Here is a 24,965-nt window from a genome sequence, read left to right on the forward strand (position 1 = left end):
ATAAATGCAAAAAAAAATGAAAAAATTTTATTTATAGAATATTTTTTGCACTTTTTAATCCAAATTTACAAAATTAATTTATAAATTAAAAGAAAAGGACACAGTATCATATTTTGTTGTTGTTGTTTCTAATGATACTTTGACGAATCAAACTCGCCAGCCTTTGACCATCTGCGAATTAAGTCCTTTTGTTTGACAGGAATAACGCAAAGGTGAAAGTACATCTTAGCTCAGAACTCCACGAATAGATGAAAGCACCATCCATTCCTGAGGCTACTTCCTTAATTTAGACTTAGATTTGAAGCGGAAGGAAATTTTTTCCAGATCCCTGTACCCATGGTGTTGCTCAGCGACCGACCACAGGACTTTCGTTCAACAGATTTTTACGAACACGTATCGTTTGTACTCTGTGGGTCTTAGCAGTGACCAGGATCGACTCCGGTTCCTTCAGATCGGAGTCTAATTTTCTTACCACTGCGCATCCACAGCCCTGTTTCATAATTTTAACCCATTAATATTAAATCTCAAAAACGGGTTTTATTCATGAAAAAGTAATTACGCGTTTAAATTTAGTGGATATTTCCTTCCATTAACTTCCCCGTTAGACTTTTAGATTTAAATATAAATTCATATGTTACTGATATATTAATTCTACAAAAATTTTTTGTTCTTCCATATAAATCCTAAAATGGAGCATTTAGGATACCACTTTCTTCTTTTTTGAAAAAGAAACCTTCACTTTGAAGAATTAAAAAATTTGAACTAAAACTTTAGTTAAAATGAACCCTAATAAATGCCGTTATTGTAAGCACGTTCTGCATGAAGCGATTTGCCTTATTGTTTATATTTTCCCAATTTTTAGTGGTTCATTATAAGCCACGTAGTTTAAGAGATAAAAATTAGTGCAATATTAGTGTTTATTATCAAGCATAAGTTGAACAGTTTTAATCCCCTAGTCCCTAAAAGAATTATAATGGTCGTTCATTTGATCAAATAGCCCCCAGAAGGTGTGTGATAATTATACTTGCCACCAAAGAAAACGGTTATAAAATTTAATTAAGTTTTATTTAACAGGCAAAATGAATTTTTCTAAAAAAATTAATCCTATTTTAAAAGACATTATAATTTACTTTAGTGGTTCTTGTCAAAATTGAGTTGGACAATTTTTATCCCCTTGTTTCTGAAATGATTAACTAGTCCAATAGGTGTGTGATAAATATGTTTGCCACCAAATAAAATGGTCATGAAATCTAATTCAAATTTAATTAACAAGTTAAATTAATTTTTTTTAAATTAATCCTATTTTAAAAGACATTATAATTTACTTTAGTGGTTCTTGTCAAAATTGAGTTGAACAATTTTTATCCCCTTGTTTCTGAATGAATTGAAAATGACGTTTAAATGATTAACTAGTCCAATAGGTGTGTGATAAATATGTTTGCCACCAAATAAAATGGTCATGAAATCTAATTCAAATTTAATTAACAAGTTAAATTAATTTTTTTTAAATTAATCCGATTTTTAAAGATATTGTAATTTACTTTAGTGGCTATTGTCAAAATTAAGTTGCACAATTTTTATCCCCTGGTACCTGAAAGAATTGAAAATGACGCTCAAATGATTAACTAGTCCAATAGTTGTGTGATAAATATGTTTGCCACCACAGAAAATGGTCATAAAATTTAATTAATTTTAATAAACAGGCTAAATTAAATTTTTAAAAAATTAATCCTATTTTTAAAGACATTATAATTTACTTTAGTTGTTATTGTCAAAATTATGTTGGGCAGTTTTTATCTCTTCGTTTCTGAAATAATCAAAAATGACGCTCAAATGATTAACTAGTTCAATAGTTGTGTGATAAATATGTTTGCCACCGAAGAAAATGGTCATAAAATTTAATTAACAGGTTAAATTAAATTTTTTAAAAATTAATCCGATTTTTAAAGACATTATAATTTACTTTAGTGGTTCTTGTCAAAATTATATTGGGCAGTTTTTATCTCTTCGTTTCTGAAATAATCAAAAATGACGCTCAAATGATTAACTAGTTCAATAGTTGTGTGATAAATATGTTTGCCACCAAAGGAAATTGTCATAAAATTTTATTAATTTTAATTAACAGGCTACACTAAATTTTTTTAAATCAATTGTTTTTTTAAAATATATTATATTTCACTATTACTAGAAATAAATGGCCCGTAAAAGAGTTAACGAATACGTTGTTTACGATTAAAATATAGTCGTATAAAATTTAGGAAAACTCTAATTCAATTCTAATTAACATGTAAAATTAATTTTTTAAAATCAATCTTGTTTCTAAAGATATTACAATTTACTATAACTGGAAATAGTAAAAGGCCCGTAAAACAATTAACAAATAGAATTGCACTGTTTACGATCAAAAGACAGAAATATAAAATTCCCGTCACAAACTGAAGTGAAATTAAAAATAACCGATGGTGTGGAATTCTAGTCTAGTTAAAGAAGTAGACATCCTTCCTGTTGATTATCTTAACAATGATCGACAATAGAAAATTTTGCGTAATTTCCCCTCATAAAAAAGAAAGCCATCTGCGCGAGTTGCAATCAAATTATTTGGCGATAAAAGTTATTATGGCGAGCAGTTACGGCGAAACTGTCATTCAATGAAAACCTTGTTCAAATGTTAACGGAAGCCGGCAAATAAGTTCTCAGTTTTCCTCATCTAAACAAGTGTTTCGGCGATAGCGGATTATTCTTCAAAACACTCCATTCTAAGACTTGGTTGCCTTATCATTTCATCTTTTTTTTTCTTTCTGGTATGTGTTTAGATTTCTTCTTTTCTTTTTAAATTCACTTTATGTGTCTGTTTCGCACGATATGGTGGTTTATATGGAATGATATAGATATTTTTCATGAGCTTTTTTTTCAAGAAAAAATATTTCATAAAATTTGCAATCATAATTTAAATTATAAAGTTTCATTAAAATATTGACTTTCAAGTTGAATTATTACCAATTGGGTCATGCATGACCTAAGAAGGGGGAGGTTTTTATAGGGGAGGGGAAAGTCACTATGGCTAATTCAGAAGGAGTGATAATTTTTTTAATATTTTCAATACCCTTTTGAAGTTTTATAGTTGAAAAATAATTTTAGAAGATATTCTTTAATATTTAAAATCGATAATATTTTTAATATTTTAACTACCCTTTTAAAGTTTATAGCTGAAAAATAAGTTTTAAAGATATTCTTTAATATTTATGGTCGATAATTTTTTTTAAATATTTTAAATGCCCTTGTGAAGTTTTGTAGTTGAAAAATTGTTTTAGGACTTATTTTTTGATATTTAGAGTCGACAATTTTTTAAATATTTTAAATACCTTTTGAAGATTTATAGCTGTAAAATAGATTTAGAACATATTCTTTAATGATTAGAGTTGATAATTTTTTAAATATTCTTTGAAGTTTTATAGTTGATAAATAATTTTCGAAGATATTCTTTAATATTTAGAGTCGATAATTTTTTTTTAATATTTTAAATGCCCTTTCGAAGTTTTATAGCTGAAATTTTTTTTTTGGAAGGTATTCTTCAATGTTTGGAATCGATAATTTTTCTAATATTTTACATACCCTTTTGTAGTTTTATATCTGTAATTTAGTTTAGAAGATATTCTTTAATATTTAGAGTCGATAATTTTAAATACTTGTGGGGGAAAATTTTAAATTTTTTTATTCTTACTTATTTATTTTATTTTTAGTGGTAGATAATATTTTAAACCAAATTTATTATATCTTTAATTTACATCCTCACAAGCACAAAATCGTTATTAAGAGAAGAACATTTTTCACCAGAATAAACCATGGTTTACATTTGTGAAAAACCAATAATTTTTACCACTGTTTTCTTTTTTTTTTTTTTTTTTTTTTTTTTTTTTTTNAAGTTGAATTATTACCAATTGGGTCATGCATGACCTAAGAAGGGGGAGGTTTTTATAGGGGAGGGGAAAGTCACTATGGCTAATTCAGAAGGAGTGATAATTTTTTTAGTATTTTCAATACCCTTTTGAAGTTTTATAGTTGAAAAATAATTTTAGAAGATATTCTTTAATATTCAGAATCGATAATATTTTTAATATTTTAAATACCCTTTTAAAGTTTTATAGCTAAAAAATAATTTTAGAAGATATTCTTTAATATTTATGGTCGATAATTTTTTAAAACCCTTTTGAAGTTTTATAGTTGAAAAATAATTTTAGAAGATATTCTTTAATATTTAGAATCGATAATATTTTTAATATTTTAAATACACTTTTTAAGTTTTATAGCTGAAAAATAATTTTAGAAGATATTCTTTAATATTTATGGTCGATAATTTTTTTAAATATTTTAAATACCCTTGTGAAGTTTTATAGTTGAAAAATTGTTTTATGAGTTATTCTTTGATATTTAGAGTCGACAATTTTTTTAATATTTTAAATACCCTTTGAAGATTTAAAGCTGTAAAATATATTTAGAACATATTCTTTAATATGTAGAGTCGATAATTTTAAATACTTGTGGGGAATATTTTTAATTCTTTTTTATTTTTACTTATTTATATTATTTTTAGTGGTAGATAATATTTTTAGCAAAAATTATTATATCTTTAATTTACATCCTCACAACCACACAATCGTTATTAAGAGAAGAACATTTTTTCACCGGAGTAAATCATGGTTTACATTTGTGAAAAACCAATAATTTTCACCACATTTATTTTTTTTTATCTTCATTTTTTCTTTTACAGGATATTTTTTAATACCTCTTTTGATGGAAAATATTTCTCTAGTCATTGTAGTTAATTTTCGAAGCATACGACTTCATAATCTGAGGGGGGAGGAAGAAATTTAAAAAAAAATTTGACAATGAACACTCATATATAATTTATATTTAGTCGGATGAAAACGTACAATAACGTTGTGTATCTAAAAATATTTGCGTTGTTTTAAGAAGGTTGCTTGAAAAAAACTAATAAATAAACAATGTTTCTTTAAAGTTTGTAATAAAAATTAATTCATGATTCTAGTCCCCAAACTTCGAGAACAGAGTTAATTTCTTTTTAAAATAACGTTATAGCAAATATTACTAAGAAATAAATAGTTTGGTAGATTTTCATTGTGTTCATAAATAACAGAAAAATTGCAATTTAAATAGAAAAAAAATTATATTTCATGTGTATTTTTGTGGTTTTCTGAAATAGGGTTTTTTTATCTTAATTTTGGAGAGGATAGATACACCCATATGATGTCATTCTAATAAAATCATAATAACAATAAAGCTCCTGGATATAAATATTGAGTGTCCAAAAAGTATAGAAACAGTTAAATATCTCGAGAAATTCATTTCGGATCAAAAATATAAAAATACACATCGTAAAATTTTTTCAACAGATGCATTTAGCGATATCAAACTTAACCTTCTCCCCCCCAATCTCAACTTCCTAGAGTTGGGGGAAGGTAACTTTAAGATTCGAAATTGAAACCCCTATTTTTATTGTAGATTTGGATTTTCCAGAAAAAAGTACCCTGATTTGACATGCAGAATGTTGCAGTTTGGGTCATAAGTGGCACGGTAATTTCAAAATTAAAATTACGTAAAAAACCTTCAGATAAAAGATATTTCGAGAAACACAGGGAAGATTTTCGTATTGCTGCCTGCACCCAAAAGACGCCGCAAAAAAAAAGAAGAAATTTTTTTTTCTTTTTTTGAAACATGCAACGCCAATATCAAAAAAGTTGCGTATGATTTTTAATTTGTATATTAATTTATTTTTAAAACAGATTGAGACTGGCTTTTTTTTTCTTTGAAGAGGTTGTAAATTATTTTGTATGTTCCAAAAATACGGTTTAAGAAATGAATATGTTTTCTTAGTTGTCTTTTTTTTAGTTCCCAATGGCACTAAATCAAAATTTTATTTAAAGCATTAATGCTTCTATTAATTTATACCCAGACCGCTGACTCAGCTGATTTCCTGACAGTATTGTCTAAATACTACATGTTTTTTTTAAACGTATGGTAGCTGAGAGTCTTGTCTGAGAGTAGTTAAAACTACCGCAAAGGGTTAAATAATAAATAAATTTAAAAATAAACGTCTTTTATCCTTTGCATTATCCACATTCCCCACATTTAAACCTTTGTACTAAGGTTTCCCTTCTAATGGATATTTAAAGTCTTCAGTCTGAAATTTAAAATTTTTTTAACTCAATATTTAGTAACTACAGTGCTTCATGTTTGTCAGTTATTATGTAAATTTTTTTTTTATTATGTACTGTAAAAGATTTAGTGCTCCCAATAGTTTAAATAGCATTTTAAAGTACTCGGTGTGCTAAGAGTGAAGACGAAATTATATCACCGAAGCAACAATCTCATTTTTTTTATCAAAATTTTAAGAAAATGATAGTCAAATTAAGTTTAAAGATAACAAAATATATAAGTTTTAGCTTTCACTCTATGTTTAAAAAAAAAAATAAAAAAAAAACCCTACAGAATTGTTACTTCTAGAAATACATAAGGCTGAGACTATGACGGAAAAAGTGAAAAACACTGTTAGTATAGCCATTTATTTTCAGCTGTAAAGCTTCCACTATTCTTAAATCCCGATGTAAGTTCTGTGAAATCCCGAAGTTCGGTAAATTCTATGTGTCGTAGTAATTCCTAGGTTTTTCTTGGTAAAAGGCCGAAATGGAATAATATTAATGACCAGCGTCATAATATGACCAGCGTCTTCAGAAAAATAAATAGTAGCAAATTTTCTAGAACATTCGAAAACACACCTTTTTACTTTTCCAATAATTAAAAAAAAAAAATTATGTTAGAGAAGGGATTTCTGTTTTTAGAATATTAAATTGGAAAGGGAAAGTAGTGAGTTTTCAGATATCCGTGTAGAAATTTAACTACCAGTTTATTAGTCTTTTAATGACGTTGATCAGCTTATATTAAAGTATATTTCGGAATTTTACCGAGCCACTTTGGTAAAAGCTGGTTTTACCGGTAATACCTAAGATATACTAGACTTCGGTTTTTTTTAACGTAACAAATTCTAAGTTTTAGCGGTAAAACCTAAGATTTACCAAAGTGGCTTTGTAACTCGTAAGTTTTCCGTATAGGATTAGTAAAAGGCCGAAATTGAATAATATTTAAATATATTTCGGACTTTTGCCAAGCGACTTTGGTAAAATGTAAGATTTACCAGAGTTCTAGTTTTTACTGTAGCATATGTTTACGTTATCATTGCAAGCACAATTTTTAGTATTTTGGTAGTCATAGATTTTTTTTATCTTCCCGAAAATAATCTTACGATGAAATGATTTTCTTTCACTTTTTCCGTCTTCATGCGTATAAACTTTCAGCCCAGGAACTAATTAAATTATTAACATGTTTTGTATCGTGTTTCACCCAAAATTCGATGAAAAATATAATTTTCATCCATCTTTTTATTTTAAATAAGTGCGGTCACTGCACTAGAGCCAATAGAAGTGTTATTTTCTGTGAACCCCAATTACGTAAGCCAACATGCGCACAATATTATGTATTACGTCATAACATTTATTTCCGTCGCTGTTTTCTTACCCAGACTTTGATCCACAATATTTAATCATCACTACAGGGTATCACTACCGGGTTGCCACTGGCGACTAAAAATGCAAAAAGTGGTCATTAATAAATTACAAATTTTTATTAAAATAGATAAAAATTAGTAACTTATTATACCATGTTTTCTTTTAGTTTACTATCGAAAATGAGTTCAAAGAATGCTTTTGCTTTAAATATGAATGATTTGCTTTAAATATGAATCCCAGTGGTAGTTGCGATTGACCAAATTAAAGATTCACCAATTGAGTTTCTACCACTTTTTACCCTTTTAATCGCCTGTGGCATCCCTGTCACTAAGATTTTTTTAAACGTTTTTAAGTTAATTATACAAAGTTAAATACAATTAACACAGTAATTAATACAATTAATACAGTTTAAGTTATAATACAATAAATTTAGGAAACATTTTTATTTATATAATTTACATACTTAATTTATTATTTAAAAAAAAACCCGAATAGATGAGACTACTAATAACAATTTTTAATTTAAATTGAATTAAATTATGAAAAAAAGTAAAGTAAGTGACAGAACAATATAGTCTCAATTGCTTTTTTTTATTATAAATTTTCTTAAACTGTAATATTTAGAGCTAGTTAGTATATGTTTAAGGAAAATAACAGGAGTTAAATTTTAAAAAAAAAGGAAAATTGAACCTTTTTTACGGCTTAAATGAGAATTCTGTATACAAACTAACGCTTTCAAATGGCGATCAATGTTTATTTGCTCAAATGGTATCGTTATCCTTGATATCATGTAAGTAAATGTATCGTGATTCACGCTACAAATAAGCATAAGATAGCTTTTTTATTGATTCTTGAGTTGTAAAAGAAAGGAAAAAAAGGAAATGTATCTGAATATGAATTTTTTACTGGATGTTACTTCATTTGAGATGTAAGAAAAAGACAACAACTGACATATGACTTAAAAAACTGTTTGCCATTAGCCGATAAGTAAGAATTCATCAAAACAAAATTCAGTAATATTCATAACATAGACAGGGTGTGTAGCGTTTTTAAAAAATGCTTAAAGGTGTTTATTTTTAATATGCGTTTTTTAAAAGCCGTTAAAGGTGCCTTTTTTTATTCGGGGTTAGTTAAAAGTGCTTACTTTTCTATCTTTTAAAAAGAGATTTCTTCTTTGACGTGTCGATTGTCGTTCTAAATTACAAAAAAGCGCGATTTTCGCAATTTTCCCTGCAATATTTATCAGAAACTATTTATTTTATCATGATTATGTAAAGTTTTTTAAAATGTTTTTGAATTTTACTTATTTTATGTTTATAAATTAAGAACTTTAAACGATTAAAAAAATAATTTTTATTACTGCACAGATCTTACTTATGATCTTTTTTTTCTTTCGGAAAGTGATTAAAAACATTTTTTGAGTGCTTAAAAAAGTACTTAAAACGTGGTTATTTTTTGTAGAAAAATGTGGCTACGCACCTTGCATCAATACTATTTTCCAATAAATGAAAAGAAATGCAAAATTGATAGTTTCAGCACTAATGACCCGTACTAATATGAATTGCAAGAATAGTTCTAATGCATTTTAAGCAGAATTTTGTGTAAGGAAATATAATGGTCATAATGGAAATATAATCACTCATGTAATGAGCTTGACATTATTAACTTTATTAAACGACAACGAATAAAATGGGCAGGCCACATTATCAGAATGGACGTCCTTGCCACAAAAAGAGTTTTCAATGCCAGACCAGTTGGCACACGAAAAAGAGGCAAGCCGAATTTGAGATGGATAGATGACTTTTTGGTCTTAAAAACTAAAAATTGGAAAACACTAGCAAAAAAAAAAATGGTTAGACTGGAAAAAACTTCTTGAGAAGGCCAAGGCCCACCCTTGGCTATCGAACCATTGATGATGATGATGAAATATAATAGTTTGGGATTGCTTTTAGAAATCGAAAAAATTTTTTAAACTCAAAAAGCATCATTTGAATAATTTTAAAAAATCCTATAAAGAATTATTAACTTTTTTAGAAGATTTTTGTTAGAAATATCCTTCACTCTATTTAAGTAATAACAATGCATCAAAACACAAAACTATCTGCCTCAAAAAATTGATCAAATGTCCATTAAACTATAAAGTTTGGTCAATCAAGCTCATAAAAGTATTGAGTTTTTCTTTTTACTCAAATTTGCTTACCGGTCACTAGAAAGTACCATCTTAATGTCAAAACTTACAAGATTCATATGAAAAGGGCCAGTCACGCGACCAAATAAATGTTGTTGATGATAATATCTTAATCTATAAGCTAGATAGAAAATGTTTTGGGCACATATTATCACTATATAGAAAATTACACTTGTTAAGCTATACAGAAAATGTTTAGGACCCTGATATTATGTGGGGAAATGTTTTGTTCGTCGAATACTTTAGCAAAATTCTCATTTCAAATCTATTTAAAAAACTTGAGACTCCGTACAGGAAGAAAACAAAATTAATTTGGACAGTTGTATGTAAATATGCATTTAGTCAGAATTAGGGGAAAGTGATTTGAAAGTGATCTCTTAAAAAATTAAAATAAACAAAATTATTTATTGTGAGACCAGAATTTCTTGGCAGAAACTTTTTACATTTTATTTCTCTTTCTTTATTTTTGTCATAAATATTAGTAATAAAGAAACTAATAACGTTCTAGTGGATAACAGTATTTTTTTTATTACTTCTGTTAAATTGCAATGCGTTGTTTATTATTATACACTGATATTCATTATCGAAGAAGTCGATTTTTTTTCTAGAACTACTTGACAGATTTTAATCAATGAAATTTTGTATCAACAAAGGTTGATAATTAAAGATATACCAGCTTTGTAATGTGATTTCATATTGAAAATTAGAACGGTTTGAAGTTTCTGTGGCAATTTCTTTCACTTGCTCCAGACACTATTTCCTGGCTCTAGACGGTTTTCGACGATAGATTTTAAGTTCTAATTGCTCTCTTCAGACCTTCTCGGACATATTTTATAAGGGTGAGACCTTGCTATTCGATGAATAAATTCGGTGATACCAATTGCTCTCTCCAGACCTTCTCAGACACATTCTTTAAGGGTGAGACCTTGTTATTCGATGAATAAATTCGGTGACACCAATTGCTCTCTCCAGACCTTCTCGGACACGTTCTTTAAGGTTGAAACCTTGCTATTCGATGAATAAATTCGGTGACACCAATTGCTCTCTCCAGACCTTCTCGGACACATTCTTTAAGGTTGAAACCTTGCTATTCGATGAATAAATTCGGTGAAAATCTATTCGATGAATACTTTCACTTTCCATAAAGTCGTCGACCAATAAGCTTTATGTAATCCGCGAGCGCGATGACATCCAATAAATGAAATCAGGATTAACTACTCCCTTCAGAAGCACCCGTAGGGGTCTAGGATTGTACCCCAAAATCCAAACTCGGAGAGTTTGGATTTTGGAGTACAATCTTCTCAAGACAAGGACTCTCAAGGCAAACTTCTCAAGACTTGGAGAGGTGAGAAGCAATTCAACAAAAAAGCCATCGTAGATCATCAAACCTCTGCATTCAAAAAGGTCGCTTTCTCTAGTATTGGAGGTGAAAAGATCTGGTTCTTTGTTCTCAAGTAAACCCATTTACTTCCCTGGAATAGCAAAGAAATAGACCAATTATGACAGTGGAGGTTTGATGGTTTGGGCAGGTTTTTTCTTGTATGGCCCACATGCTCCTCCATGTCTTCGAGAGAGGCACTTTGACTATGATTAGTATGAGGTATAAAGTCTTTTGGAGCCCTGTGTTCGGTGCTCGGAAGTGCAGTTGACAGCAATTTCACTTTAATGAACGACAATAGGTGACCACAGAGAACTCAACGGATTGCCCATTTTCTGATAGATGAAATTGAGGGCTGGCTCTAAGGATTTCAAATTATTATCTCGTAAATTAGTCAAAGATTGAAAGCGTAAAAGTTTTAGCCAAATTTCAAAATTCTTTGCCGAAGAGAAAATCTTAACAACTTTTTATGATTGATTTTTTCCCACTGTAAACTTCAAATCAAAATAAAAATTTACCAAAAATTGAATTATTTTATAAAATGCAATTAAGAGTAATTTTGAAGCTGGGGAGAAGTAAGTGAGTAATGAATGGGAGAGAGGGTGGAAAATGTAGATTTTTATCGTCTTTGAGGAAAAGAAATAATAATAGGTTGGGGGTTAATTTTTGATAATTTCTTAAGACTAGAGCAGTAATATAAGGATAAACCAGAAGCCACATTATGTTATCGTCACAATATTTTATACGTTAATGTCACGGAAAGCATATTTTCTGCTAAAATAGTTGAATAATAATATGCATCTTGCTACCACTTAATCTATTTTATTGACGCAAACTTTGGCACGTGATATCGCGGGATTCCGCATCGAAGTTGGTGATTTGTATTTAACCATAGTTTCTCTTACGCTTACATAATCTTTCTTTTTTCTTACATTATATGGACCTAATTTAATTCTAATTTGTTATGTGATTAATGGAAATTACGGAAATCGAATAAAAGATACATGATTTGTTCAGTAAAATTCCCTTTGACCTTTTTTTTTCAGATAGAGGGTGATATATATTTTTCTTTTGGGTAGAAAAAATCATTCACCAATGGATGGTTGACTGAATGTAAACAATAACAAGATTCCTGAAACCGGAAGAAATTTAGAAAACTTCCATTGTATCCCTCATCTTATGTTATGCTTATGTGTGAACAAGGCTTAATATTCTAGAACGTTGTATTATCGTGATTCATGTCTAAATTTACCGTGCATAAGAGTTTTCTGTAATTTATAAATTCTGACTGGTTGTCAGCATAAAACAAACTTAAGAAAATTAAATATCACAACCTAAATAAAGTGTAAGGTTTGCAGTGTTTTGAGTGCTATCCCCCTTATTTTGCTATATTCGTGAAAAATATCACCGTTTGTTATTTTTTGGGGTAGCATCTTGAAGGACGTAGCATGCTTGCAACTTCTTCCGAATTCATTTGTTGTTTATTTCATTGAAATTTAATTTGAAGAAAAACGTGTTGTATTGTAAACACAAGTTTAATAATATTGGTTGGCTCGCTTTTTCAAGTGAAAATCAATCGAAAGTAGTAACCGGGAAGTCTTATGATGAATTTTAACCCCTAGCGCCCTCTGTGCATCTTAGCTTTACACGGTTAAGCATCCATACTTTCGTCAAAGCAAAAAAATATTTCCCGCCGTATTTAAGATTTTATCAATACCTCTGGGGGTACTGGATTGGAGATCGATCGTTCTCTGATTCAGGTCAAAATTACCATCTGTGGATGAATGAATGGGTGCCACGTATGGTGTGGCAGAAGTCGAATTCTTGGCCATACATGGCGCCACTGATAAACAAGAAATGCACACTCTGCCTTAAATTTGCTTGGTTTCACCAAGCAGGCTTGCCCGTGTGGCAAGTCGCATTCGAAACAACAAGATTTTATCACACTTAGCTCGGGCCCTATAGAGATTATTTATCGGATGGATTGGCCAGCCAGTTCTGCCGATGATTCAATTTTATGGAAAGTATTTAAGAAATTTTGGAGAGGCAAATGGAATTTGCAACCTCATTCTTATAACTTTCTAGGACCAGCAAACCACATCACTGAACAAGTAGAAAAAATTGTCACAGAAACTTCTGCTAGTATGAAATAACATTGTAAAATTTCTATGAGGGGGCCATATATTAGTTATTCACCCTTTTATTTTATTTTATTATTTACTATTGTTTCATTCCATGTAATTATTGTTTCATACATACCTTCAACCAACTCAGAGGAGCGTTATGCGCTATCAAGCGAGTGTATTGAAACTGTTGAATGGTTATTTATGTTATATCATTCTATGTTCATATAAAATTACATTAAAATCTGCCCAATTAATTATGGAGATTGTCAACTAAACCTGAAATTTCCCTTAATTTTAAACCGCAATATATTAGGGGATCGGAAAGTAATGTCGTTTCGCTGCATTTGAAACTTGTTATCAATTTTTTAAAAGTTTTAATCAATAATGTATTCACCTTCTTTAGCATCAGCCTTTCAATGCCGGATCGTAAATGAATCGGAAAAAAATGAATTGGTTTTTAAGACTAACGGATATTTAATGCACCGAAACGACATTACTTTCCAGTCCCCCTAATATTTTGATTTTTTTAAAGTTTTATGGTGATATTTTTGTCACTGTAAGATATTTGTTGTGGCGTAAATCCGAATCAATTGTTGTTAACCGCAAATGATAAATAAAACTATTTACAACATGTATTCATATTAAATCGTTTATGATAATAATTTAGACAAATATTTAGTACGATTGTTTATGTGCTTACAATTCTAAATAAAACTTAATCTCTAATTTGTGTCAACGAGTAAAAATAATAAATTTTCTATTTCGAATCGATTTGGATTGCGATCTTCGATAAGAAAGGAATGTCATCCCTTATCTATTTTCAAAAATTGACATTTTAAGTTATATGTCTTGTTTTAAGAGTGAGCAAATTAAATAGCTTTTTTTTATCTGGGGTTATACTATATATGATTTACGCCTCTTTCACACTTAACAATTTGACATGTTATCAAAATGTTTAATTACATACCTGTAATATGCTTGCGTTTAAAACAGTTTTTTCGCTAAGTAATATTTCTAAATTTTTAGTTTTAAAATATTAAAATGAAATAATATTAAAAAAAAAACGTGAAAGTTTTTTTGCTAATGGTAAATTGAGGTAAATACTTTTTATGAGGCTGTAAAACCGAAAATATTTTCATTTCATTTTATTTAATCACCGTCTTTGAAATACCGGTTCATAGGCCGTTAACTTCCATAACCTTCTAGTTTTGTACTCGATTTAGAAGATAAAAATACTTCCAAATCAGGTATCATAACAAACTTGCCTTCCGAGAGTAACGGTTTCATATTAATAAGTCACGACAATTGAAACCTCCGGTGGTTAGCCGAACGGATCTTGGATTTTTGCCCATCTAGCTGCAGAATAATTTATTCTAATCAACTTGATTTTAAAATAAAATTTTACAATGTTTACATTTGAAAGTAGAATTACGGTCGTTAGAAACCAGAATGCCATTCTCTTTAAGATAAACCTGCAATATTTTAAGAAAAATAATTTATTTTTGTTAGGCCTAACAAAACAATATTCTGTATTTGTTGAGCAATGGACCATTTCATTTTTCCCAGGCATGTTGCCGAAAACATTTTTTGATTTTCTAAAGCTGTTGAGTAATTTATTACAATCAGCTTGTTTTGAAAATAAAACCCTATAATGCTTACATTTAAAAACAGAACTAAGTACCAAAATGTTATTCTCTTTAAGATAAAGTACCGATTGTTTAAGAAAATAATTCATTTTTGTTAGGCCTAACAAAATAAAAAAGTGTGTGCGTGTTGTACCTTAGACCTGGTCTTCTTATACCTTAGCAGGAACAAGGTATGTGATATAGGTCCTGTTAACAGAAATATATTTCCCTGTAAACTTAAACTAAGCTACTCACAATCTGTATTTTTTTCTTCTTCTTTTTAGTATAGTTATAAAATTTTGATGTATTCTACTAAAATATTCATTGATATTACGTTTGAAATTTTATTTTTATTTTAGCTTATGCATAATTTACATGAAAAATAACTTTTAATTGCACGGATATCCAAATTTAATCGTCTAACAAGTTTAAGAGAAAAGAATTCAAAATAAGTGTCGTCCAAGTAGTAACATCCAATAGTCCAATGGACAAAATGTGGTGATCCGAATCCCGTTCAATAAGGTTACATTTCCTGAAATGTAAATTTCCGGAAATGTTCAATGCGGTTCTATTTCCAGAAATGTAACCTTATTGAACTGGAAATAAATTTTCTGTGGTAGTTCAAAGTGTGCATACATTTTTGTAACACCCTGTATATATTAGGGTAATGTAATAAAAAATCCAAAATAATGTGCACAAATACAAACGTACGAATCTATTTGTATCTGAAATCATATAAGTCTTAAAAACTGAAGTTATTTTTTACAAAATAAAATGTTTAGTTATCTTAATCGAAAATACTGTATAGTTTAATCGGAATTACTCTGCGTTCGGAATATTTAAAAAAATAATAATATTACTTTGTATGATTGTGCATAGTAAAATAATTTAATTCGAAAAAATAATTAAATGTTGAGATTCGTTCTTGTGATTTACCAGTTTAGTTTCATACAATTAAATTAACGTTAAATCTCTATTTTGCCGATAGCATGCATTCCTTTTATTAAATTTAAAAAAAAATATTTTATTAACATCAACTCATTTTGTTGAAATAGTTACAGTCGTTACTATTAAAAGGAATGTCAGTAGCTTTCCATGAAGCGAAGTAACGACTCGTGATACAAAATTAAATGCGAAATTTTGGTCTGATGCGGATTTGAAAAATATGTTCTCTTTGTTCGCGTTGATTTTCGGAATTTAAAATCGTCTGATTTCCATTGGAAGAATGAAAAAAGAGGATCTGATAAATATTTACGAGAACTAAATCCGATTAAATTATTCTTTTCTTGAATCTACTGATTTATTTATAAAGTGGGAATTTAAAACGATTTGTGAACTGAACACTGTTTCGTTTACAATACACCGGTATTTGAATGATGCACGATATGTCGTAACGTTATCATTTTTCGTGACTAGTGTAATCGTAATCGCAAACACCTGTTTCTAACCTTCGCCCGTGGAACTTTTTTTTCACATTAAAAATTCTCTTTTTCCTCTAAACTATCGTCTGAAAGAAATTGCGCTTCGACAAAAAATAACAACCAGCCATAAAATTCAAAAGAATTCAGCGTGAAAAAGCGAAGGTAAGCTGTTGACTTGTTTATTGTTTTCATTTCATAATTGTTTTTGTTGTTTTGCGTTATGTGAGGGGGAAAGAGTGTATGTTTGAAACTTCGTAAATCTTTATACTCGATTCCTTTAAATATTGTAACTTTTAAATACGGTAATGCAGACTGCTATTATAATGAATTATATTAAGAACAGTCCATTCTACAATATAATGCTAAATCTAACATATTGTACATTATTAGCCTAATATTTTTCTTTCTCTAAAATATTATGTGTTTTGTGAACAATATACAAACCTTCGTAATTTTTTAAAATTTTTATTAAAGATTTTTTAAAGTGTTGTGACTTTTATGAACAATATAAGGTAGTTAACTATTATTGCATAACGCTAGGAATAGTCTAATGTACTATCTCTAATGTAATTTAGTTAACTGTTATAAATTGACTATCGTACATTTTGACTACAGTTAATTTTACAATATAATGGTAAGTCTAATATATTGTACACTGTTAACATAATATTATTTTCTTTCTGAAAATATATAGTTTTCAGTGTATAATATACAAATTTTCGTAAGTCTTTAAAATGTTTATTCTAGCTCTCTTAAAGTGTTACTAATATACTAAGATAGTTTACTGTTATTATATTGTATTATAAAATGAACAGTCGATTCTACAATTAAATGCAAATTCAAAAAACTGCATAAGCAATGTTGTTTTTTCATGCAATTTTTTTTTTAAATTAAGATTTTGTTTTAAATTAAGGTAATAGGGTAATATTTATTTTAAATAGCTATAAACATTTTAAAATTTTGAAAAGCTAAAAATCTTTGTCATGTTTTAGTGTTATATCCTAATAAACAATGAGTAAATTATCTTAATTGGTTAAATGTGCGAAAACTATTTAAGATAAAACAAAATGTCCTTTTAAAAGGACATGAAGTATAAATGGATTGTGGTATTAAGATAAGAGTTCAAAGACCTTTTTAGAAATACTTTAAATTGTGTTAAAGATTGATATCAAAGAATACATTTCTATTGAATGTATTCTTACTTTTACACTTACTTTTAAAAGATTTTTTTCTACACTATTACGTTTTTTAATTAGTTATGAAAAAATACAAGCATTAAATTTTTATTCATTAATTATGTTTATTTCGTAGTAATTTTTCTTTATTTGTTGTCTGAATCTGAATACAACCGAAAGGGCTCTGAACTTCATTACTTTAATCAACTGATTTGATAAAAATGATCAGTAAATTAAAATATCAGTTGGTGATTAGCGTCCTATAGCAGAATATTTTATGATACTCTTACAAGTCTGTATTAAGAACAAATGTGATCATTTTAAAACTTTATAAATATGTTACAGGAAGTAATATTTTAATTTTAATTTATTATTAAAATTTAAAATAGTATTATTTAAATTATAGTAATTATTTAAAGTGTAAGTAATTTTTTTAAATGTCTGGTTGTGATATGTTAAATAAACTTCAAAATTTATATTGTTTGTATCCATATAATTTATAGTTACGCTGTAAATATTTTCAATTGATCCTAAATAAATAATTATCACAAAAACAAGGCAGTCGTATGCTAGAATTTGAGAAAAAAATCGCAAACCGTACCGAACGGGAAGTGTAAAAAATTACCGATTCGAAAAAGAATTTTCATATGAGTTTGTAAAATAATTTTTATATGAGTTAATGTTATGTGAGTAATTTTTCGTATGAGTTAGTGAAATGATTGTCTTCTATTCTTATTTATGAATTCCGAATATTCATTCCAAAATATTAATTTTAAAAAATACTAACATTGATTAATTATTTTGTCTTTTCATTTCATAAAAGAATGTTTTATGAGCTTCCAAAATGTTCGTTTCTCAGTTTATGTTAGTTAGAAAATTAGTGATTAAAAAAATAACTATTCAGACTCTTAACTGATTCCTCACAAAGTAATAATTTCTATAATTAGCATTGTGAGCAAGTTAATGTTGTGTAAAAAAATGATAACATTGATTAAATGTTTGTTGTTTTCATTTCTTAAAAGTTTGTTTTATGAGCTTCCAAAATATTCACTTCTCTATTTATGATAGTTAGAAAATTAGTGTTGTATAAGAAAATAAAAATTCGGGCGAAAGTAATAATTTATCCAATCGATCCAAAGTAATCATTTCTCAATTTAGTATTGTGAGCAAGTTAATGTAACGCAAAAATATATATATATATACTGATTCATTGCTTGTTCTTATCATTTCATTAAATTTTGTTTTATGAGCATACAAAATATTCCTTTCTCCATTTAAGATTATTAGGAAGCTAATGTTGTAAAAATAACTATTAACACTGATTCATTACGTAATCTTTTCATTTGATATAAGTCTATTTTATGAGCTTCCAAAATGTTAATTTCTCCATTTATGATTATTAGACAATTAATGTTTAAAAAGACAACTATTCTGATTCATAACTGAATTCTCACTGAGTAATCATTTTTATAATGAGTATAGTGAGAAATTAAATGTAGTGTAGTGCACTGATTCATTTCTTGATCTTTTCATTTCTTAAAAGTTTGTTTCATGAGCTTCCAAAATATTCACTTTTATTTAAGATAGCTTGAGAATTAAGTGTTGTATAGCAAATAAAAATTCGAATTCATAACTGAACCCGAAAGTAATCATTTATCCACTCAATCCAAAGTAATCATTTCTCTATTTAGTATTGTTATCAAGTAAATGTTGCATGTGATTAATTACTTATTCTTTTCATTTCATAAAATATTGTTTTATAATATTCCAAAATATTCATTTCTCTATTTATAATTGTTAGCAAGTTAACTTGCTGGACCCAAACAGAAAAAGCAACTTAGTAACTTATTCGTGAATTGAAGGTGATCTTCAATTAACCATTGATAGAAATATACCAAAGCTGATTCATTACTTATTCTTTTCATTTCATAAAATATTGTTTTATAATCATCCAAAATATTCATTTCTCTATTTATAATTGTTAGCAAGTTAACTTGCCGTACCCAAACAGAAAAAGCAACTTAGTAACTTATTCCTGAATTGAAGGTGATCTTCAATTAACCATTGGCCTGGGCAAAGCATTATTCTCATTTACGCAGATGCTCTAGTAAGGTCAAATGCATTAGGAATAAGTCTTTTTGTGAGTGGTCGAAAATTCTAGAATAGAAGAATTTCATTTTCCGATCTTTTCACGTGCAATCAACAAAGGGTGCCATAACCACGTGACTTGCAGTAGATGGCCCGTTTCCCTTCCTCCGCGATNACTTTTTCAATCACTTTTGAAGTGTAAAATTTTGTTAATGACTATGAATTATTAATAAATTATTATCGCAGGAAAACGCTGTCACTTATTCAAGATATAAATTGTTCTGCAGTACTTCGTTTGTTCTGCGACGTACGTCACAGTTTTAGGCACTTTCTGTTTCTGGGGAGTACCCAAACAGAAAAAGCAACTTAGTAACTTATTCGTGAATTAAAGGTGATCTTCAATTAACCATTCATAGAAATATACCAAAGCTGATTCATTATTTATTCTTTTCATTTCATAAAATATTGTTTTATAATCATCCAAAATATTCATTTCTCTATTTATAATTGTTAGCAAGTTAACTTGCCGTACCCAAACAGAAAAAGCAACTTAGTAACTTATTCCTGAATTGAAGGTGATCTTCAATTAACCATTGGCCTGGGCAAAGCATTATTCTCATTTACGCAGATGCTCTAGTAAGGTCAAATGCATTAGGAATAAGTCTTTTTGTGAGTGGTCGAAAATTCTAGAATAGAAGAATTTCATTTTCCGATCTTTTCACGTGCAATCAACAAAGGGTGCCATAACCACGTGACTTGCAGTAGATGGCCCGTTTCTCTTCCTCCGCGATCGTAATTACGCAACCTATCGCGTAATTTGTTTTTTACCTCGCCCAAAAAAAATCAACCACGTGTCATAAACCGCGTAAATCAAAAAATGAGACACAAAAGGAATGTTTTGTTCTTTTTCCATACAAGTCGTCCGGCCTTGACAATGTTCCACTTTGGGAAACAGGTCTCTGAGGCCATGGTCACTGTCGTACAGTTCTAAAGAAAAGGAAGTAATGATTTGTTTATTTGTAAGTCGATAGGGTTAAGGATTACAAAAAACAGGTAATTCTTGCGTAAAAAACAAGGTTTACAATAAAATAAGCAAGCATTTAAAAAAATTTCAATATGTTGATTTTGAAGTATCAGGTCGTCAAGAGTTAATGTGTTGGAGGATATGACAACTTCTACAGATTTGACATTGGCTTGATATTAATACCGTTCTGTTTCTTTTGTTGAAAAGATTCATATCTCGTCTGTTTTAAAAGATCATCTTAAGCTGCAAATAATAATAATTTTTTTTTTAAAAAATTGACTTTGTTGAAAACGGAAAGGTTGGAAATTCGCGCATTATGAAGTACGAATTCTTATGTAAAACACTAGTAGCAAAATTTACAGAGTCAATGTGCAAGACAGTGTAGTCTGCAATTTTAAAGTAGTCATCAGAGATTATTGTTGCAAAAATTAATTAAATTCTAATGATCTATTAAACTTGAATTTTATGCAATCATGCTTCAGCTTTGCCCAAAACGAGAAAAACATATACTTTTTTCAAATCATTAAAAAAATTATTTTTTTTTGGAAATTATTTAAAAAAAAAGAAAAAGTTTAGCTGGATGATGGTAATATTAAATTAATTTCTCTCTAATTGAAGAAATTAACGGAATTGCAATTTATGGGACTCTGATTTGTGCCCATTTAACGTTTCTTCGTATAAAATTTATTACTATATCAACACAAATACTTTGCAGACAAATAAAACAATTACCAGAAAACTAAGAGTTATCTTTTTTCAGTAATATTTATATATTTTTTAAATAAAGAAATTAGTATTTATTTTTCTTAAATGAAGATAGAAAAATATTTTCTTTAAGTTTTCATCTTTAATTTTTACTTGTCTTCGGCTTTTTTTTTTTTTTTTTCAAATTGAGGTGAATAATAATCTGCAGATGTAATAATTTGCAGCGTCTGCTGCTTTGTGGAGAGTTTCTACTATCGGGCAACTACAGCATCGCCGACTCGAAAACGGACTTGAGTGTTAGCTGAACTGCTGAACGGAAGTTGAATCATCAAAATACATACCAAAGCTAAATGTTTACACAAAAAAAAAGAAGCAAATGCTGAATATTTGGTACCTAGCTCAGGCGTGATTTATTATGATTTTACGAAATTTGACTCATTGTTCATAGTAGAAATATATTGCAAACGATTGGACGAAATAATGAAAAAACTTTAAGAAAAATTAGAAGAAAAAAAATAGCACAGATTAGTTAATAGATCGACTCCTATCTTATTGCATGTTCAACATAATATCAATGCTAGTCCACAAACTGCACATATGACGGTGGCATAACTACGAGAATTGAAATGGAACTTCTTCATTATCCTCCATACTCACCTAGTCCTCATTCCCTACCCCTTATTACTCAATTAAGACAATTTTTTAAAAAGAAAAGAATTTAATTCCGGGAATTTACTGACTTTCGTCCACCAGGGTTTAATCCCACCAGCCTGCAAAAACTGCTACTTAAATGACAAAAGTGTACACATAGTATAATTGCATACTAATATGATTAAAATTGTTCCTCTTTCTATAATATATAATCTACTTTGCCTTTTGTTTTACTAATTTTATACGTGAACACCTAATACTTTTATGTTGATAAACATAATTAACACCGAAAAATAAACCAATAAATAAACATAAAAGGTTACTAATTTTACGATAGTTCTTTCATTGTTTTATTTAATCTGATATAGAGCAATTTTTAAGAAAACATTCTATGCGGAAAAGTATTTCTCTATGTAGTTTTTAAAATCTGCTGACTTCTAGAATGAGTGTTGTCGCTTGTGCCCATGCAAAATTTGTACGGATACACATTTGGACAAAATTTCTAGATCCAAAAATTATTTAAAATCTGTGTATAAATATTTTTCATGTAAATTCTTTATGCGATATGGGACATTTTTCTTAAAACATAAGAGGCTGGAAAGTAGGGTACAAAAATTTTAATTAAATTATAATTTATATTTAAATTATATGATTTATTATAATTTAAATTATAATTTAATTATGTATTAAATCATAATTTAATTATATATTTAAATTGTAATTTAATTATATATTTAAATTATTATTTAATTATACATTTAAATCAAAATTTAATCATATATTTAAATTATAATTTAAGTTAGAAATAATTTAGATAAAATGGGGGGAAAATAAAACACTTTTCATTTAAGTTTGAAAATTACATTTTCTGCACCACAATAAATTGTTTGAAGAACTGAGGCGAAAATTAATATATGTTTTTGCCCTGATCTCCTTTAAACATTTATTGGAAAGCACCGAAGTTGTAAGGGTCACCACTGAATGAAAGGATAATTTTGATTATTTTAACAAACTATATTGTAAGTGACGCAAGTTTAAAAATAGTTATGCTTTTTCACTATAAATTTAAGTTAGAGAACAGCTATGCTTACTCACTATAAGTTTAAGTTTGAGAACAGATATGCTTCCTTACAATAAACTTAAGTTTGAGAATAGTTATGCTTCCTTAAAATAAATTGAAGTTTGAGAATAGTTATGCTTTCTCCCTAAGAATTTCGAAATTTTTTTTCATGAATTTTATTACATAAAATCTCTTTTTTTTGGCAATAAATAATTTAACAAAAATATAGTTTACAAGTAATGCAAACGATGATTGTAGCTTTTTTTTCAGTTACGTGTTGAAATAGTTCTTCGGCATTCGTCCTTTAAAACATTTTTAACGTAGGTTTTATCGGTAAAAAGATTTAATTATGAAAAGTTATTTTTTATGATTTCTATATCTGATATCATTTTGGTTAAGAATATTACTAAAATATATTTAAAAAGTTCCTAGGTTCTATCTAAAACTTATAATTTATGTTCCAAGTAGGTTCTTGTTCTGCTGGAACAAGAAGTTCGACCTCTAATTAAAGATTTATTAAATGCATTATTTAATGCATTATTTAATGTATAATGAAATTTGAAATATTTTATTTAAAATAAAAGTTTAATTTTTACGAATACATTTTAATATTTTCCATTCTATAACTTCTAGTCAGTATTTTTGCGCTTGCGCAGATTTATCCGCATTGTGACCGTAAGTTTCTTTAAAACCTTGATGCATAAAATGAAAATGGCAACATTGTATGAAAAATAAAAGAACGTGCGCTTATTGTTTTGCTTTGACAGAACTTATGCGAATTATATTTCTCTTATGCACATCAATTTATCATGCAGTCAAAAACACGGAATTAAAAAGAACGTATTTTCATTATTTCAAAACATAATTTTTCCTCACTCACTCACAGCTTTTAGTTAATGCTTACCTTTTCATATTCAGCAAAAAAAATTCTACCTGTAATGACAACAGCATTAAGTAACAAAGGACGGTATGGCCTTTGAGTCATTCAAAAAACCTTTGGTAACTCAACCATGATTATATAAACATCATTGTTGGTACTAGTAATTATTTGTTTTGTATAATAATTTTTCAGGCTTCTTAGCTCTGAGCTATCACAGTATTTTTCTACCATTCAAATTTTTGAAACATTTAAATTTTTTTTGAAATACTATGAATTTTTTGTAAATCACGAAAATAATTTTATAATTTTTACTCGTATAATAATAAAATGTAATAATATCAGGGGTCTGTTTAGAAGAAATTTGGGTCCGTTAAAGGACCCTTCACGAAATATCTTTTCATAAAAACAAACCCTTTACAAAATAATTTATCTTTTGATCGGATCCTTCACAAATTTGTGTAACTTCATTATTGTTTTGTTAATCGAATAAACCCTTCTCGGGGGGNAAAAAAAAAAGAAAGACGGTTCGAAACGAACTAAGTTTTCCAAGTTTCCCTAAGTTTAAATTCAAATGTAGTATTCTAAGAAAATATTTCTACTTTTACAAACATCGTGTGCACATTCTTATTGATATGAAATGATAATTTTTCTTGGTAAATAAATAATTGATCATTTATATTTATTCATGAAATTAATTAATAGAATGTTATGTAAATAAAAATTAGTTTCTACAATTTTTTAAATGAAATATTATAAACTTAAGAATTGTTTAAATTTACTTAATGCGTAACACATGAAAAGTGATTCATAACTAAGTTGTATTATTTAAAATATGTCAATTGAAATTATTGAAAATGTGAACGATTTTGTTTCTATTATTCATCCGAAATGAATATTCTGTGTTGATCAGAATTTAAATAATTGTATTTACAATTTAAAAACTTCTTGAAAATGTTTTTAGCAATTTTTGCAATAACAGGACCCTATTTGCACAAATTCACAAAAGCAGGACCCTGGTTTAAAGAATGTGACTTAACGCTAATTTTATATATATTCACAAATTA

At 28.2% G+C, this 24,965-nt stretch overlaps 1 protein-coding gene across 3 annotated transcripts in view; it reads left to right on the forward strand.

Annotated features, from left to right (window-relative positions):
• Positions 1 to 2,642: 2,642 nt before the first annotated feature.
• The window catches only part of LOC107455284 (serine-rich adhesin for platelets), a 74,160-nt gene continuing 51,837 nt past the window's right edge, over positions 2,643 to 24,965 (forward strand). For 2 of the 3 annotated variants that reach the window (XM_043046951.2, XM_071177275.1), the window contains exon 1: positions 2,643 to 2,801. The gene's annotated coding sequence lies outside the window, so the exon portion shown is untranslated. Of the gene's footprint in view, positions 2,802 to 16,361; positions 16,481 to 24,965 lie in introns of those variants that run through there. The other variant, XM_043046950.2, reaches the window with a different exon arrangement.

Source organism: Parasteatoda tepidariorum, chromosome 2, assembly GCF_043381705.1.
Source record: "Parasteatoda tepidariorum isolate YZ-2023 chromosome 2, CAS_Ptep_4.0, whole genome shotgun sequence".
Taxonomy (NCBI): Eukaryota; Metazoa; Arthropoda; class Arachnida; order Araneae; family Theridiidae; genus Parasteatoda; species Parasteatoda tepidariorum.